The following is a 6,000-nucleotide window of genomic DNA, read 5'->3' as shown; positions in this document are numbered from 1 at the left end:
TGAAAAAGTGCTGAGGGGCAGGGAATTCGACTGGATAATTATCAGTTAGACTGAAAAAAATTATTGAAATGGATCCTTGGTGCCCAAGGAGAATGTCATTTCTTTTGATAGTGTGGTTCCAAACAGCACACAGATATTTCCTTTTCCCCTAAAAGGAGAAATAACAGGGACAATGGTTTTCTGAATAAGAAAAGGAAGAAAACGTTAACTGATGTTAAAGGTGCTTCTCTGAATAGTTGATGTGTTTCTGAGGCTGACAATATGCGGCATGAGAGCCTGCTTAGAGCAAGATCTCTGAAATCAAACTATTAACTTGGTGAGCAAAAAAAAAAAGTGGGCTTCTTTTCCACTACGTGCTCTGACTGCAAAGCCAAAAGAAGAAACATAGCTTGAACTAGCCTGGCTACATCAAAGGTTCTCCAATTTCTGCCCTCCAGACAAATTGGTCCAGACTACACTGCTAACTCACAGTGGCAAACAGATTGGATGCAGGCAGTTTGAAAAGCTCTCCGCTCTAAGCACATACTGAGATTACTGTTCTCCCCAGGAGTTGTGCAGCCTTATACTGCAGTTTCCTACCTTTTCTCAGCTTTCACGTGGTTTCACATCATGATTTCAGGGTACCTCTGACACACAGGATGGATGAGACACAGCAAAACTGTTCTCTGAAATTACAGAGATGGATTAAACATTTAGTGTAAGGTACTTAAGCTTGGAAGTGTTATGAAATAGGAACTATTTCTAAGCTGAACTGCCAGCAAGTAGATTTTGCATGCTTTTCACATTTCTATGCTGCATTTCCTATATCACACAGTAGATGGCAGAAGTCAATAAAAAAATTTCACTGCCATTTTTGCAGAAGGAAAGTTGATCACATTTATCTTTGTTAAGATTCTCATGTTTAATTTAAAACAATTTTACACCAACCTTTTAATGTTTTTGGACATTCTTAATGTTCATAATATTTCTCTTGTTGCAGGGTTTATTTCTTCTTAATGTAACTTGGATTATTAAAAGATTAATCTTTCAAAATTGTGTTGATACTTCAGATTTTTTGATGAGCACTGAGATTTACTGGACAAGTTTAATAAATTCCTCAACTTAAACTACACTTAAGGTTCTGGTGATATGACATATGAAATATTTACTTCCATGTTACTTGCATTTGATTCCATTACTCATACTAGAGATAGCAGAAGAGAGACACATAAAGCATAAAAAAGAGAAATAAAAAACATATCAGAACCAATCATAGTTTGGCAAGTACAGTTTCAAATATTCAGTTTCAAAGTCTGAAAAACACTAAGTGAATCCCCACTTTAAAGCTTAATAAAAAAAGAAAATATTTTACTTTCTGGCCATCAGTCCAGATTCCTAATAAAATATTTAATAATGTTACTTTCAAGATTTTGAACATTAACTGGAACTTTATAGAGTTCTCTCAAGATTTCTCTGATTCCTACAAGGGAGCTAAGATAAAGTGTGTGCAAGTTTTAAAAAGATATAAGCGAGCTCATAACTATGAGGAACACAATGATATGTTTTCAGAATTAGTCTTTGTATGGGAAACTGTTAATCACAATGTGAACCTCTGATTAACCATCTGAGGCAACTGACCGGTCAGCTGCGGGAGCAAAGGTTTGTGGTGAGATCCCATTTAAAGGCTGACCACCACTAAGGCATTATCTCTTTTCGGAGGTTGTTCCTGTGCGGAGTTTCTATAGTGAGCCTTAACAGTCTTGCAACCCAAAGGGATCAAGCAGGGAAGCATAATCAAGGATTATGAGAATTTATTCTCTGAATATAGTATTGTTGAGCTGGCAGTCCAGGGACTGTGCACTGCACCCAGCCCACCTCTATGACCTAAGAGGAGACAAGAAAGTCTCCTCTTACTGGCTTGACTGGGTTCACTGTTTGCCCAAAAGCCAAAATCTCTGTGTTTGCAGAAGTTAGGGGTTCTAAGACTGAATTTTCATGGGAGGAGGGATCCTCTGATGCAGGAACATGGCCCAGCACCTACAGACCCCATGTGGTATCTGAGCCTGCTGTCTGTCCTTAGTGGCTAAAGGAGCTGACTGTGCTGCTTTAAGATATCAGAGAACAGGTATGTGGATTCAAGCAAGGATTAATGTGAATGTTACCTTAACTGAATGTGGGAGTCCTGTAAAGCCATTAATTCTGGCTGCTATCCCCAGGGTTATCAATTATCTCAGGTGTGACTCACATCAACTTCTGGCTAAAAGGAAGAGCTATCAGCACTGCTATTTAGTACGAACAAACAGAAGTTCTCATCAAAGGGAAGGGATTGATTTACCTGTTACTGTGAATTCGTCAATGCAAGCTTAACTGACAAATCTGGTTTAACATGAATGAGGAGTTCTAAAGAAATAATTTGTAGCTCTACGTACAAAATTCTAAAACAGACTCCTTGATAACATGTACACACCCTTGTAGATAAGCAATCCCTTTCAATCATCCCTTCTGACTACATGTACACCAGAGCAGTGCTCAGCTGGGGCTCCCCAGCCTGGAGGAGACCTTATAGCAGCAGTATTTCTTATGGGATATGTATCTTTATTATACAATTGAATTTATATTAACTTTTTACTGATGTGTAAACTGAAGAAGCAGCTGGCCACTGCCCTCACACTGAGATGTACAGGCAGGCAATGGTTGAAACGTTCTCACAGCTCTGTGGTTCTTCTGCTCTAATGAAGCCATAAAGATCTCTGGCAACAGTACCTTCTAATTCCACAGCTTGTCCTGTAAAGTTATACAGATTCTCTCATTTGGTTCAGACATGGAGATATTTCCCTCCAAACTTCCCAGTTCTTCACCCTGGATCAGTTGTGACTGTAAACATAGAATTGTGACCACTTGCCTGTGAGATCGATACTTCACAAAGTCTCAAAAATCCAACTAAGCAGTTCATCTGCTGCCAAACGAAGTACACTTATCACATCTGTTAGATATGTCTTCAGACAGTGCCATAAATCTGATGCCATTTTAGCTTGGAGGTCACTGTCTTGGTTCCCAGTTTCCAAGATGAGGATATCCCAGACTAAGAGCTCTTTGATGAGGAAGGCTAGAAACAGACACTTGGTTCCAACCTCCAGCCCCTTCTGGCCTGACTAGATGAATTTACCTGTTTACAGATTTAGTTTCCTTCTAAGAATCGCAGACTGGATACCATTATGTCAGTTTTCCTGATGGCGTGAAACTACATCAGGCAACAAGATATTACAAAAATGTTGTTTTATTAGCTAAATTAAGCAGTCCTGTAACATGACTTTGTGCAAAGCAAATACAACATTACTCAAATAAGCCTTCATGCTACAGATCCTCCCCAGAACTTCACATACATATTTAATTTCCCTCCTGAGCCACAGGAGCAACTGTGAAATACCCTCTACTCTGTGTTTCTTCTTCCACTACTTCCTCAAAACTATAGTTTATCTGGACACAAGATGTGTTTTTACAAAGTTTTGTTTTCAAAATGCCAACCTGTTCAGAGTCCTAGAGGAAGCATCAACATGGAATTTTAGCAAGTCCTGAAAGTGGCCTGGAGGTTGTGTTTACTAAACCATCACATTATTAACAGAATTTGTTTTGATTAAAAGAAACCAGGTAGACGTACCCTGATGAACCCACATTAATTCACTCAATGTGCAAACTAGTTTAGTCAGATAGGTACAACTGTGTATTGAACAGCCTACCATACCAGCTTTATGCCAGAGTGACAGCACACCGTGACATCTACTGGAAAATCTTAGAATTTAAAGAAGACATTAGATATTATTTTGGGGGCATTCTAAGTCAGTAGACGGTGCTGCATGAACTGAAAACCAGAACAAATCAGGGTCATTTGCGACGTATCACTGGTTATAGATAGATCTATGAGGAAGTAAAACTAGATCTTGTCACATTATTTTCAGATAAAAATTATTTCTGATTTAAAATATCTTCTTAAATCTATCTCTACAGAACTGGAAGGCTAGTGGATGAATTTCACCTTATGCTTCCATCAGGACTGCTATTCACAGAGAAAGAGAATGAATAGAAGACTGACTGTCTCCACTTCAGACATTTTTGTATTTCTAAACTATCATTAAAATGTCACAGCCCCACTGCAGTCCTGTTCCCTTCAGGATTTTTCCTCTTATCGCAGCAGTTGGTAGGTTTGGGATCCTTGCTTTCCTTGCCATTGTGCACAATTTAACACTGCCATCAGAGGAAGATAATGACTGTACATTACAGAAAGTTTTTGTGTTTTCGGGTTCATATGCCAGAGTGTAAATGAATCTGTTGGTGATTTAAATTATTCCCTTAACTTTTTGAGGTTTCACAAAACTGTCTGCTCTTCCTTTAGCAATAATTACAGACTGTGGCAAATCAGCCCACCTTCTTCGAGTAGACTGCAAAGGCCGTATTTACAGTCAAATGTAAGAGAAAAAGGACTGAGAAATTTTTGTTATATTTTCACACCTCAGTGCTTTGACAGGTCACCGCCCAATTTCTAAATTGAAATATATCATCAAAATTGGTATTAATTAGTCATGTATCAGCTCCTGGCAGAGGCCAGAAGCTGAACAGATCTTGGAGACCAAATTTTTTCATACTCTTGCAGGAGGTCTCTGTAGATCAGGGTAATGTTGCATTCAGCAAAGGCTGAAAAAGAGTGGACATGGGGAGAGCCCTTGCCATCCAGATGGACAGAGGGAAAGAGCAGGGTAGGCAGGTGAAACTGTGCACACCAATCTGAGATCCAGTCTGGCTTTCCTGAGAGCAGCTGAAGGAGCAGCCAGAATAATTGTAGGGATGTGGGGCGTATTTGCTTAAATGTTCTCCATGCTGTGTCTTGCCTCTGAACTCAGAAGATGTTAGACATCCTTCTCAAACCCCAGGCAGCAGGGAGGATTCAAAAGACATTAGTATCCTTTCTTACAAGATTCTTAGGTGTTGTTTTGATGCTGTGAGATACAAACCACGTGGCTGCTTCTCTACCTAGTCCTCCCTAGATTGCAGGAGTATGTAGAGGGGCAGCAGCTCGAAACTTCTACTCTCTATTTCAGAGGCAGACAAGGCCTGACCTCTTTCTCACCTGGTGGGTCATCTTGGAGATGCTTTTGCCCTTTCTGTCCTTTTAAAACTCTTGAGACATTTCCCTCATTGTCTGTGGTGGATAGCCAGCAGAACATGAACATGGTCTGCAGGAGATACTGTTCTGCAAATTCCCTTCATAGCTGCAGAAGGGCAGCTAAGTGCACCAAATAGCTGCTGTGTATATCAGGGCAAAAGAGTGTCATAGGGCATTTGAGAGATTTCAGGTCAATAAAGGGATTTTTTGTGTCTGTGCTCTTGGTGTATTCAAGGCTACTCAGACTAAATACAGCTCATGAGCAGTTTCACATCTCTGATACAAGGAAGCATGCTGTGATACTTCTTGCCTTGTACATACACTGCAGATACCTGGAAGAAAAAAACAACACAACAACAAACTCGAGAGCTTTTGATCTGAAGCCAGTTTCAATCTAAACGGGGTAGTCTTGAAATCACTGGGATTTACGTATAGAAATTTAACAAGAATGCAAAATGCTATATCTGGACCTGCGACTCAGCTCTTGTCTAGTCTGGATCCACAGCCTCTCAATGTATTCTAAATCTGTGTTTTCCTATTACATTTATGTATTCAAGCGTAGCGAAGATCAAGCAGTCAGTGCTTGAAAGCTTTGCATGTTGTGTTGCCCGACTGTCTTCTCTCCACCTCTGGAACTGTCCCATTTGATTGCCAGGATTTCTTCTCCTGCACACTGCTCTCTATTCTCCCCATCAGACAGCTCATGCAAGTTGATGGTGCAGGTTTGCTTTCACCGACTCCAAGCCTTAAGTGATCTCATGCAAAACCTTTAGGTGCATAGTTGTACGCCAACGACATGTTTGCATGCTGATATGAAGCTGTGCATTAGCACTTGGATCACTTTGGGGGTTCCGGCTAATGGA

This window comes from Coturnix japonica, chromosome 5 (genome assembly GCF_054131305.1).
Source record: "Coturnix japonica strain WE chromosome 5, WE-NBRP24, whole genome shotgun sequence".
NCBI classification, from domain to species: Eukaryota; Metazoa; Chordata; class Aves; order Galliformes; family Phasianidae; genus Coturnix; species Coturnix japonica.
This window is presented reverse-complemented; position numbering follows the sequence as displayed.